A 13,835-nucleotide genomic window follows, 5' to 3' on the forward strand; every position below is an offset into this window, starting at 1 on the left:
GGTCCCCATTCAATCCAGCTCCCACAAATGCAAACAGGCAGACACATGTGCACAACACATGGGCTCAGGCACAGAAGGACAAGTACGACTTTCATGTAGGCATGAAGATCGTCCCATGGGTCATAGAGAAATGAAGACAAACTAAAAAAAAGAATGGCTCAGGCAGGCAAGTGGACTATTTCATAGAAACCACTTGAGGCAAAATTCTTCATTTTTGGTGATCATTACTATGCTCATTTTATATGCTTGTTGGTTGCTAGTCAGCCATGACATCACATAAGATTTTCTAAAAAGGAGTAGATTAAAATTTATAATCCTGTTTCTTCCAATTACTCATCCCCACTTAGCCTGCCGGAATAGCTGATAAGGATCTTTCGTAAAGTGGTTTCTCAGAATCATGTTCATAAAGCTATAATTTAAAGCCTTTTCATTCTATGGAATGTGGCCCATGTTATTTCTTTGTGGAGTGGAAAGGGGTAGGTGGAGAGTGGGTGGAGACTGAGGGGATCAGAGCAAGGAGAGTGAGAGTAAAATTAGGCATAAATATTTGTCACCATCTTTTAAATTAAGTATAACATTTGGACTCTTTCTTAGATATACAAGTTGTCTTTGAAATCTTGGAACATTTTCCTCTTATTGAAGGTTCTGGGAAAAGGTTCCTGAGGTTCCCCAGGGCAGGATCTGCCTACAATTAGCTGACAAGGTGGATCAGTGCTTTGCCAGCTTCAGGCTTCCCAAGGACTGCTCTGAGAAGTGGCGGGGGCCCGGAGCCAACTTAGGGTGTGGTTCAAGGCATGGGGCTATTCATACTGGGAGCACCCGGGATGCTCTTTTCGAGAGAGCATCTGGGAAACAGTGGTGGTGGCAGCTGAGCACCAGTGTGCAAGTCCTAGCTCTGACAAGTGAATGATTTCAGGGAAGTCACTTAACCTTTTTGTTTCTGATTTTCTATGTCTGAAATGTGCAGATTATATCTGTCCTGCTTATCAGAAAACATTGTTTTGAAGAGCAAATTGTATAATGTATATGAAAATACCTGGAAAACAAGAAAGCTTAATACAAATACAAACCGTTCCAGGCTAAAATGGAGATTCTGCACTGCTTGAAGGAGGAAAGTGTGTTGGAAATGCTACCAACAGGGCTATCCTGATAAGTGGAGGGGTGTGGCAAACAGAGAGACAATACAGAGTGGTGGCTTTTAGCCACCTGAGGTCGAATCCTGGTGCTACCACATACAGCATGCACATCAGGAGCATGTTATTTAACCTCTCTTAGTCTCAGTTTCATCATCTGCATAATGGGAATTATCAAATATTTACTACCTGGGTTGCTGTGAAAATGAAATGAGAAAATATATGTAAAGTGTTTGCCATGTTGTAAGCTCTTAGTGAATATTAGCAACATATAAATAGACATAACAACTCTTCTCTTTGCACTATGGGCTGACTTCATGTATATGACACTTGTTTTTTTTTTTACACAAGACCTTTCCTAAGTTCTCTATGCCCTACACAGGGGAGGTAAAATGAGAGAAATCACAAAAATTGTGACAATTTCCAGATTAGTCATAGTGTAGGTGTTGTCATGTCTGCAGTGTAGAAGTCACCTGGGAAAGAATTTGGTCATATTTCTTAAACATTTTTTAGAGTTGTCTTAGAGATGATCCAAGAACATTTTTTTCATTCATTCAACAAACTTACTGAGCACTCAGTGTGTGTGGGATGAGCTAGGCTAGGAGATAAGGATGCAGTGGTGGGTGGGATAAATAAAATTCCTCTGCTAAACAAGCATATGCTCTAGTAGGGAAGACACAAAAAAGTACATATTTAGTATGTAGTATGTAGCAACTAGAGTTAGGAGGAAAAGTAAGATAGGGGAAAGGGACAGCATTGTCTTTGGGAGAACCAAGGGTGGAGACAGTAGCCACTCTCCCCTGTTCAGAACCCAGGAGCACAGAGTGCAGGTCACAGCTCAAAGGGCATTGCACTTGGCTGTCCTCTGTGGCTTTTTTTTTTTTTTTTAATACAAGCATCCGTTTTTGTTTTAAGACATGAAATGAGGGAATGACCATATATCCTCTTTGTCTCTAATTGAAGACAGTGAATTTGGGCAGTTAAGATCCTAGTATCATAACTGTGATAAGGCAGAGGTGACGATCTCCTCCTGCCTGGACCCCTGTCCTGGCCCATCACTACCCATAGGGTAGGGGTGTGTGTGTGTGTGTGTGTGTGTGTGTGTGTGTGTGTGTGTGTGGTCTGGGGTGGGGTGGGAAGGTGGATGACTTGGTATACATAAGGTCTTTTTCAGAACACTTGAAATACAGACCTTGTCTGATAAGACTTCTGTGACTCAGGTATATTATCTTCATAGCTCACAGTTTCATGGGACATTTGTGCAGATGAAATTGATCAGCAGCGGGAGGAAAATAGTCGTTGCCTAGGAAACCAGCTGATGACTCATCCAGGCTTTGAAGCAGCCAAAGCCATGAGACTGCAGTAATTTTCCAGATGCTTAACCTGCCTTCCTCTTTCTCTTCTCTCTCATTGTTTCCCACTCTCCATCCTTCATTTCTTTCTCCACGCCCACTTCCCTGGATGCTGCTCACTAGAGCCTGAGCTCTCTGGAGCAGGTATTGAGACCTCATCCCACCACTGCATATGTGACTTGATCTGCTGCTGCTCCTCATTCTAGCAACCAGCGGATGGATGGCTAGGCTGCAAAAGTCTTGTTGCTACAGAGCTCCAAGATGCTGCTTGTTGCCTTTAATCATAAAAAGCTTCAGTGAGTGTAGCACCTTTTCTCCTAATCGAATCTAACCTAAGCTTACCCATTCGTCTTAGAGATCTGCAGTGCATTTCTTTGGGGAGAGGCAGTTAAATCTTGGGCCTCCCCAAGCAAAGTTGTGAAAATGGTATTTAAAGGTGACAAGGCCCTTTTTGACAGCAGCTCTCTCTGCTGGGTCTCCTCATCCTCTTGGCCCACCTTTCCTCACTCATAATCTGGGGTCTGATTTTCCAGGCTCTTCTTAATTATCCACCGTAATCCCCTCTAAAATGCAAAGTGGTAGAAGTTTAAACCATTCTGCTTTCCAAAGGCATTTTCATTTTAACAAAGAGCTTTCAAAGGCAAATTATTGAAGACCCCAAAGAAAAAAACATTTTTAATTAGCTTTTCAAATACAGATTTAGGCAGGGGGGCTTTGGTGGTGGGCTGTGTCTGGTAAGAAGGTTTTCCCCTGCACATCATATGTGCCGTACCTTCTTTGCTGCTGATACTGATTTTAAAGACATTCATATTGGATACTTGTTGGTGCCTCAGTTCTGTATCCCACTCCCCCATACATGTGTATCCAATTCACACGTGTACACACACACACACACACACACACACAGACACACACCCTTGAGCAGCAGGAGCAACTGATGGGGAAACAACAAACCCCAAGTGATAAAGGTTGGTTCACTGGCTTTTACTTATTGGATGTGTGTCAAGCATCTACTCAATGCAGAACATGGTAGCCATCACTGGGATTGGGATATCCACCTCAAAATGGCTTACAGTCAGAACAGATTAAAGGCAAGCAGACACACACTTCTGTGGGAATGAGTAATATGGTTTGGGGAGAGGGTGCTGGTTATGACTGCCTCTCAGAGTTTGCCCTCTGGGTCTCTTTACTGTTCTTGGTCTTAATTAATTCAGTTGGCTCAGGCCTATGAGAGCTTCCTCACTGGTGCTCCACGGGTCCCACCACAGTGTCATTCCACCTTGAGGTGACCAACCTGCGCAACCACCAGAGTCACAGACAGATAGATGCTCGTTCCCTTCACCTTTCCTGAAGACAGCTCTCCTTCTGGTTGCAGGGACCTTCACAGTCTGAAAAGAAGCTGAACACATATCCTTCTGGTCTCTCTGTGCATTTACACATACAGAAACACGCACGACTTCTGAGATAGGTGAGTCCTTAAAGGGTACACACTCCAGCCATCTGTCTAGTGCCGGCATCGCTTTGAAAGCATCTCCAATGGTCGTCATTGTCATCTCACTGCACTTGAATGCCCCAGAATGAGCAGCTGCTTCTCACAAGAAAACTCCTTTGCTTTTGGACAAGTTTTAATGTCAGTTTATTTGTGCACTTATTGAACAATTCCTTTACTCAACAAAAATGAATCGACATGCCTATGGTTTTTAGACACTGGAGGTGCCATGGTGAGCAAAACCATCATTGCCAACATGGCTTGTGGTCTTCAGGGGAGGCAAAATTAATTGAACAATCAAGCAGGACTATCTCAGCGATGGGGAAGAGTCCTGGGAGGCAGCAGTGCCTGGGTTGGAGCGATGAGGCTATAGGGTAGGGAACTCTAGGCCAGCGAAGATGGGAGGCAGGGGTCAGGGAAGTCCAGAAATGGCTTTCTTGGGAAAGTGATGCAGGGGCCAAAGAATGGAGTTAGCTGGGCAGAGCGGGGCTGGGTGGGAGGAAGAGCATTCCAGGCAGAAGGAATAGATTGTTAAGAGATTATCTTGAAGTGGCAGGAACCACAGCAGGTTTGAGAAAGGGAAAGGAGGCCAGTGTGGCTGGAGAGTCCAGAAATGGGCAGCAAACATGGCTTCCAGGACACTGTGGTAGAAGCCCCAGCTGACTCGCAGTGCAGTTCAGATGAGGGAGCAATAATGGTTTCTTCCTTTTTCTCTCCTTCCTCTGCTCCATGTCGCCCTCCTCCTCTGTCTTCTTCTTCTTCTTTTTTTTTTTTTTTTTGGGAGCTAGTGCTCTATAACTAATTTGGTCTTTCTCAGAAACTCCATCTGCTGAGAAGCAAAAATTTGTTTCAAAGCTTAGTGTGAAGTAAAAATATAAATACAGACAGTCCCTGAGTTACGGTGGCTTGACTTAATGATTTTTTTGACATAATGATGGTGTGAAACTGTCACAAATTCTATGTAATGTATAGTATTCAATAAATTATGTGAGCTATTCAACGCTCTATTACAAAATAGGCTTTGTGTTAGGTGATTTTGCTCAAATGTAGGCTGAGGGAAGTGTCTTGATCACGTTTTAAGGTATGCTAGTCTAAGCTACAATGTTCAGTGGGTTAGGTTGTAGTAAATGCATTTTCGACTTATGAGATATTTTCAACTTATGACGCATTTATCAGGATGTAATCCCACTGTAAGTTGCGGAGCATCTGTAACCTTTTGTGAGTAAACCTGCTCAGATGCAGCAACCCTGACCTGCAACTCTTCAAGATGGTTTTGAAGAGTAGAGTGGATTTTGGCTGACTTGGTACTTGTAACAATAATGACAAAAGAGACCTTGGAACCTTGCAGTGACTTGGACTGTCTTCTACTTTTCTCAGTCTCTTCAGAAGTGTCCTTGTCTTCCTGGCCTCCAATTGCTCTGCTGATGTTGGTGGCTATGGCCTGCTACTTGTGCATCTTGTAGCCGGGTTCTTTTTCCTTTTCTCTCTCAAATTGGTCAGAGCCCAGCATCTGCCCCCAGGATGATCTGATCTTGTCTCTGCTCTTGCTGTATTTTTGTCATGTTCTCAAATGGCTTTGTCCACATTTCCACCTGAAGCTTGTGGAGTAAAGTCTTCTGATTTCTGCTCCTATAAGTCCTGGTGCAGTGGGATAATTGAGGAATCAGAGAGACTGAGGGTCGAGGAGGATATATATATTATTTATTATTTAGGTGCATCTACGCAGTCAGATTAACATCCAAAAAGACTGAGCCCTGAACAAAGAGTCCGGTTACCTTTTAAGCATTTTGTGGGGTGGAGGGAGATCTGTGCAGGGGGAAGACAGCGAGAAACAAAGACAGTTAGTTATTCAATTGAGGCATGCATTACATTATTTCTTACTTTTCAAGGAAAAACACATTTTATGACTTGAGTTTATCTGCCTAGTGACCTTGCATCTGCACAGCTAGGGAAACAGGGTCTTCACAATGCCTGGGAAAGGGAGAGATAAGGCTCACTAGCCACAGAAAAACAGGCAGTTAATTTTAAAGGACTCCAGCTCTTTCTCTTCCTCAAGGGGAATTGGGTTTACTTACACACAACTGAGTTTTTGCTTACACATTCTTTAATTCTTTTAATTCCTGTTTCACTTGTAGGCTGTGGGCTCTCAGCTAGGAGCTCACTGTATAAGGGAATGTGTGCAGGATGAGAAGTATGGATTAGATGTTTTGTTTTCTACCATAGAACAGCAAGCGGAACCTTATGTGTTCTGTGGGGAACCCAGGATCTCGGCAGCCAGACTTGATTCTGGATTAAGCTAAAAGAGAGGATAAAGGAATTCAGGAACTCTTTTCTTGCATGACTACTGGCTTGCTGCAAAATTCCATTTCAAAGTAAAAAATCAGAATATGAACTCTTCCTCCCAGCTTCTTTGCATTTTTCCTTTACAGTTTTAATCTTTCCCAGAGCAGATGGATGGCTCTGGCCATCTAGGGGATACATTTACTTTTTTGGGTTGGCAATAGGAGAAAAGTGTGTGGGGTGTGTCTATGTTTCAAAATAGGATTTCTGTTACTACACTATTTTAAGGATTTTGGGTGCTTTTCCCTAGGATCATTGGGAAGTCACTGAATCATTTTTAGCAAGGGAGTGACAGATTCAGATTTGCATTTTTATAAAGACCTTGCTGTCTACTGTAGAGAGTAGATTGGCTGGGGCAAGCTACATGCAGGCAGATCAGTCGGCAGTTAGTGGGTGGCGGCAAAGAGATAAACAGAGACAGAATTGAGGGATGTCTAGATGGTCAGACAATAGGATATGGAGATGGATCGGATATAGGGTTGAAGGAGAAATAGGTATCAAGAAAGAACCTCAGTTTCTGCTTTATATGACTGGAGGAATTTAGGGACCATTTACTGAGAAAGGGAATAGAAGGAGACCCAGATTTAGAGAGTGGAGAAAAATGATGTCCAGTAGGACATTTTGCCTTTAAAGTATCTCAGAGAAATGCAAATGGAGATGATCAGTAAGTGGTGGGATGTTTGAGTCTGAAGCCCAGGGCAGAGTCATTTATGTGTAAATGTCTTAGTCTGTTTGAGTGGCTTAACAAGATACCACAAACTGGGTAGTTTATAAACAACAGAAATTTATTTATCACAGTTCTGGTGGCTGGAAATCCAAGATCAAAGTGTCAGCAGATTTGGTGCCTAGTGAGGGCCCACTTTCTGGTTCACAGATGGCTCCTGCTAGCTGTGTCCTCATGTGGTAGAAGAGGCAAAGCAGCTCTCTGGGGCCTCTTTTATAGGGGCACTAATCCCATTCATGGGGGGTTCCACCCTCATGACCTAATCACCTCCCAAAAGCTCTGCCTCCATATACATCACATTAGTGACTCACTTTCAACACATAGGTTTGGGGGCACATACATGTCGGACCATAGCTGTAAGTGAACATATGTGCAGTGGAAGCAAACAACCCAGGGAGGGAGCATGGGAGAAGAGAAGTGGGTGTTGGACGACGAAAGAAAGCACAGAGGTTTGGTGGTAGATAAAGGGGGCTTATATTAAATGTATACAAAGAATTTATAGGAAGAGAGGCTTTTCTTGTTAAAGAAGGGAAAGCCTTGAGCAGTTTTAATTCTATGCCAGTGGCAAAGTGAAGAGGAGAGAGTGGATGGATTTAGAGCACAGCTTCCCTATCTCCTTTCTCAGATAGGGAAAAAGAAACTTCCTCTATGACATAAAGGAGGGAGCAAGGGTTCACCTAGGGAAGATAAATTTGTGGTGGGGAGACTAGGACTTGAAGGCATTACCACCTGATGATCTCCGTTTTTGTTGTCATGGAGGATACAAGATCCCCCAGAAAGTGGATTGGCTTTTAAGGATGGGGTTTTGGTTGGAGCTTTAAGGATGTGGTAAAGGTGTTGCTGTGAGGCAATGGGAGACAGGTGAACTGGGTTAAATAGGGTAGATGATAGCATTTTGTTTTGTCATCTCCAGTCTTAACTTTATGTGTTTTCCCCGCTCTGGCCTTTTCTCCTCTGACTCTTCCCAACCACTGGTTCTCAGGATCTACTGCCTTCTCCATTGGATTCTTCCCCCATCCCACCCCCAATTACTATCCTCAGACTGAGAAAATGATGTACACGTTGAGTTAACAAATCAAAGAATCACTCCATAAAGGTCAGCCGTTTGTTATTTTAATAAAACTTTAAAAACAAAACAAAATACCATTTCCCTTAATTCTCTGTAGCAAATTGGAATCTTCCTTCCTCTTTACTTCCCTTCTTCCTTTTCCCCAGACTAGGTGTTCTAAGATTCCGTATGAGTTGCCCTTCTGCTAAAAGATTAAGAGAGGAGAATAAGTTCATGAGCATGGCAAAGCTGGCGGAAATAGGGAGATCCAACTAAGACCACTGTAAGCTTTGCTACCATTAGAGGAAGAAAAGTTAACTGTATGAAATGAACAAATATTTGAAAAACACAGTAATTTCAAAACATCTAAAAGCAATTATTTTGTTTTGGTCTGCATGGAAAACATTAGAATATAAAACAGATTAAAAAATGAAGATGGCTAATGCTACTAATGACAACTTTATAAGAATACATGAAAAGCAGTATGTATGACTGCCCTTCAAAACCATTAAACAGTATGTATGACTGCCCTTCAAAACCATAATATATTCTCAATATATGAACTATAAAAATATACATAAAGATATAATCAACATATTGGACAATAAAACATACATGAAGATATAATCAATATATTGAGAATATATTACCTATTTATTGGAGTGTAGCAAGATAGCATTAGCTACAGGGTATAATTCTTCCTTTTAGAATTGTGATTGAAGTTCAAAGCTGAGCACAGGAGGTGCAAAGAACATATATTCTACGTTCAGCGGACCATTGTGAGTTGCTGAGGCCAATCTTCAGGGGACTGTACATAAAGAGGACTGAAGAGAGCGGAAAAGCCTATCTTTTACAGGAATGCAGTGTTTGTGTTAAGGGATGATTCTTCTTCCTCCTCTTCGCCTCCTCCCCCTGTGGATGTTGCAAGAAAGCTACCTATAACATTACAAATGGCTAAGGCAGCCCTTCTTGTAAGTTTCAAAACCATTGGGGCATCTGATTATTGGTGGCTATTGGGGTATGGAGAAAGTCAAACAAAGAAAGTGAGAGAGAGAATATAAATAAGGAGCTAGAATACATTTCCCCTGTTTGGTGTGATAAGAATGCTGTTGTTAAAATTAGATTTGGCTGCAGGTGATAGAAAACCTAAAGTAACAGTATGACTTAAGTTGGATACTTATCTTGCTCTCTTATATAAACAAAATCCATGGATCTGGGCAATCTAAAGGACTTCCAGTTCTGGTAATAATAGACGAGGCAATTTGGGCCAGCCACCGCTGCCAAAGGCAACAAAATGCTGGGAAGAAACCTCCCCTTAAAATCATCAAAGATCTAGCAAGATAGTGAGACATACCAGGCTATGACCCAGAGAAATGAGTAACACCAGGCCACTTATGTCCTCGGGGTACTTTTTAGTTCAAAGGAGACCAGAGAGACTGATTTGTACTTTCTTGTGGCTCCTGAAGAAGAGAGAAAAAGTAGTAATTAGTGGACCCTGGTGAATCACCTCTGCTTTATGCTGTGGTCCCAAGGGGCTGTACTTTAAGAGTGTAGATAAACCAGAAATTTATTTCCTTGCGCAAGAGTCCAGTTTCTTTGTGTCATATGATGTTCCACAAATCCAAAGGCCTTCAACCTAGATTAAAGTGGTCTTCTACTGCTAATGTCTCTATTGCTTGGTAGAAGCCAACAAAAATGCCCTAAGAAAATAACAGTATGTTAGGTCTCAAATTATTTCAGCAAATAATTTTCTTTCAAATAAAGTATGTACTACACCATCAAAGATAATGCAGCACATGAGGAAATAAGACATGATGAATAAGAATCAACAGAAAAAAAGACAGTTTAGGTACAAAAGTGATACAGATATTGGAATTATCAGACAGAGACTATAGAACAACTGTTTGCTCTCTTCAAGAAAACAAATACTTGAAAATTTTAGCAAAACTCAGAAATTCTAAAAAGTGACAGAACAGAGTTAAAAAGAGTATCACATAGAAATCCTAGAACTAAAAATCACAATAAGTAAAGAACTCAGATGGAATTAACAGAAAATTAGATATAGTTGAAAAGAGAATTAATAAATTGAATATTAGAAGAATCTATCCAGTGTGGAGAGCCAAAAGGATAAAAAGACTGAAGAGAGGGTAAGAGACAGGGAGAGTACAGTGAGAAGGTAGGACAATCATCTAACTGATTCTTAGAAAGAGGGAAAGGAAATAGTGCATCTGTCAAATTTTTCTAATGGGGCGGAGGTGATATTTGAAGTGATAATGACAGAATTTTTCAAAACAGATTAAAGACATTACTCCATAATTTTAAGAAGTCTAATGTGTTCCAAACAGAATATATTTAAAAAGGATCCATGCTTAAACATATCATAGGAAGAAATATTAATACCAAGAAAATACCTTGGATTACCTTGAAAGTAGGAATAGTTTGGCCAACAGCTAACTTCTCAGTAGGAGCAATGGGATTCCGAATACAGAGCACTCAATATTCTGAAAGCAGAAAACACCAAGTTAAAGCTCCATGTCTAAGGAGAATAAAGACATTTCCAGACAAAACAAAACTGGGAGAATGTGTCATCAGCAGAACAACAGAGAAGGAAATACTAAAGGATAAAGAAGAAGGAAAATGATGCCAAATGAGAGAATTTAAGATGAATGAGAATGTTAATATGCAGATAAATGGAAATAAATAATGCTGTATAAAGCAATCATCATCGTCATCATCATGCCCTTTGGAATTTAAAAAAAATCTACAGAATTAAATATAGGACAACAGTTGCACACAACAGGGTTGGAGCAGGGGTCAGAATGGAGTTAAAATGTTCTAAGGTCTTTACATTGTCTAGGAGGAGTGAGGATATTATCGTCAGACTTTGTTAAGTCATAAATACATATTATAATTTCAAGGATAATTATTGAAACAATTCAAAAAAGTGTATAATTATGAACTAGTGGAGGGGAAGAAGTAAATAATTAAAATATAATCAATTCAAATACAGCAAGAAAGAAGAGAAAAAATGTAGAATAGGCATGTAGTAAATAACCAACTTAAGTGCTAACATGTCAAATTATGTTACGTGTAAGTGGAGTAAATACCCTAACCAAAATGATCTAACTGTATTAGAAAGAAAGGATATACTCTTTACAAGAGACCAGCTAAAAGACTGCAAGTAGAATGTTAGAAAAAGATATACCATACAAACTAAAACCAAAACCAAAAGTCAAAGTACCTATTTTAAAATCAGATAAAACAGACTTTAAGAGAAAAAAAAGCATTATTAGAAATAAACAATCTCTAGATAATGACAAAGGACAATTCCTGAGGATATAAGTCACTTCTAAATTTCTTTACTCCAACTAACATAATCCCAAAATACATAAAGTAAAAATTATCAAAATCAGGAATAAGTAGAGAAACTGAAGACCATAGTGGATGATTTCACTACACTTCTGTCAGTAATGAATAGAGCAATCAGACAAAAATCAGTAAGAATGTAAAAGAGTTGAACAACACATTGAACAAACCTGAGAATGTTTCGGGAACTGTTCTAGGTATTGGGGAAACAGCAGTAGATAAAACAAAAATCTTGGCTCTCATAAGGAAAGCTATGAAGAAACATCAAACTGAGAAGGTAATACAGAGTACTAGGGGTTGAAGAGTGGTTTGCAAATTTTAGTGGGGTGGTCAAGGAACATCAGACTGAGAAGTTGACATTTGGGCAAAAACCTCAAGGTGATGGGAGGAAGAGCGTTCCAGGAAGAGTGAATAGCAAGGATACTCCTAATACCACATCCCAACTCTCTCCCATTCCCCAGGGATGACCTCAAATATGAGGAAAGAAAGGATTGCGTGAGAAAGGGAGTGGCAAAGTGGAGGGAACTTGACCTTGGAAAAGAAATCTAGAGGCAGAAATAAAATTTTGAACTTTGTCTCAAAAAAATTCTAGCCCTGTTCTTGGCTCAGAGGAAGAATAAAGTTGTAATGATGAGTTTTTATTTTACAGGAATTTATCCATTTTTATTCTGTAGTCATTTATGCATTAAATAAAATTTCAAACCACACACAGAGATCTCTAATCTCACCACCTTTGCAGAATTATTTTCATTAATTAGTTTTCCTTCTTGTCTTATCTATATGGATGCCTTTTTTTGACTCATAAAAAACTTTTACTGAGACCAGATATGAGTCACAGAGTTAGGTGACTCATCGCCCACAATTTATTTGAGCCAGAATCTGAAGGTGAAAGGGAGATGATTTCCACGGACACCCTGTGAAGAAGGGTTCTGGGGAATTCAACTGCACGAGTTGCTTGATAGCTCCTGAGGGCATGATGGGTAATACAGGATTAGAGCAGTTGAGCCAGCAGTCAGGGTCCTCAAAATAGGAAGGGCTGGGGCAAAAGCAGCACGAATGAGCCTAGTTTCTATTCTGTACACATGGGCAAAAGGGCAGCAAACAGCAGCATAAAAGGGAAGGAGGCCCAAATTAAAAAACAAAAAACACAACACTTTATCAATAAGAAATCAATTTTCATCAATCCACCCTGAGAGAAGCCATGGAAAAATTCAACCTTCTCAGCAGAAACTTACTCCTAAATTTCTAATGAATGTATATTCTTCCCTGCAGATGTGGGTTGATTCTGAATTTAGAATTATTTTGGAAAGTGATGGAGTCCCAAAACAGGAGGCTCGGGTGGATGGGCACTTTCCTGTCTTCAGAGTTGTGCTTTGCTGCTTTCCCCAGAAATTCCAGACTCCTTGGAAATCAAGCAGATGGGTTTCCTCTGTACTGCCGCTATTGACTTGTTAGACCATACAGTATGGCTTCAGCTGCTGCTTCTCCCTGGCTGGCTTTTACCCCAGCTTTCTAGTGCCCTGTTGTATTTTTCTGTTTTTAAGCTCTTAGCCAGAGTGGTGTTGAGTTTCATTCTTAGATGAATGAAATGCCAGAAACTGTTGACTCCATGTTTTGCAATTTCTTATTCCTCGCATACTAGGGTAGATCACTGGGTCTTGTTGATAGGAAATCCCATTGTCAGGTTGCTGGGAGCATTGCAAAGCAGACTGAAGGAACTCCTTAATGGGTAGGTGAGGAAGCCGTGAAGGCACCTCCTGATCCAGGCCATGCAACGTGAGGCTAAGGAAGCAGGTACTTCAATGGTGGGATCCTGCGACCTGGTGCTGTCCAGGGCACTTCCTGTGCTAAGCTGTTAGTCTGGGCCCTCTAACAAGCCAATGCCAAGATGGAATTAGGTGTGTGAGATTTTTATTAAAGGACCATGAGAGGAAATGGGGAGGAGGCTGGGAGCTATTGCGAGAGCTGCGAGACTGAAATGCAAATCTGACCCCAGCTGAAGGAGAGAGGAAGGAGAAGTTGGGTGGAAGCATTTCAGACTTCTGTGTAGCCTAGAGAATGTTCAAGAAGGCATTTGACAGTCCTGGCGCCTCAGAGTGCCATGTCTCACAGGAGTGGGTCAGCTGTAGCATCCTTGCTTCTCTCATCTATGACTAGGAGCCTCTGGGGAAGCATGGCCTCCATACAAACACTGCAATGGGTTTCAGAGAGCAATGCATTTCACAGAGCAGGAGCTGGCACTATTGTCTATTATGCTCCAGGGTTGGAAGGGCTGGCGGTGGTGGCGGGGTGGGTGGCAGAGTGAGTGCAGTGGTGGTGAGGATGGTGGTGGTGGTGGGGTATAGGGGCAGGTGGGTGGTAGGGGTGGTGGGGCATGGGGGTG

The 13,835-nt window shown here is 41.3% G+C and overlaps 1 long non-coding RNA gene across 1 annotated transcript in view; it reads right to left on the reverse strand.

Annotated features, from left to right (window-relative positions):
* Positions 1 to 3,454: 3,454 nt before the first annotated feature.
* Positions 3,455 to 13,835, reverse strand: part of LOC105505554 — a 24,813-nt gene continuing 14,432 nt past the window's right edge. Inside the window, exon 4 of the long non-coding RNA XR_001000766.1 lies at positions 3,455 to 5,612. This is a non-coding gene — a long non-coding RNA (uncharacterized LOC105505554). The remainder of the gene's footprint in view (positions 5,613 to 13,835) is intronic.

The sequence above is a fragment of the Colobus angolensis genome, unplaced genomic scaffold, assembly GCF_000951035.1.
Source record: "Colobus angolensis palliatus isolate OR3802 unplaced genomic scaffold, Cang.pa_1.0 Scaffold126, whole genome shotgun sequence".
NCBI lineage: Eukaryota > Metazoa > Chordata > Mammalia > Primates > Cercopithecidae > Colobus > Colobus angolensis.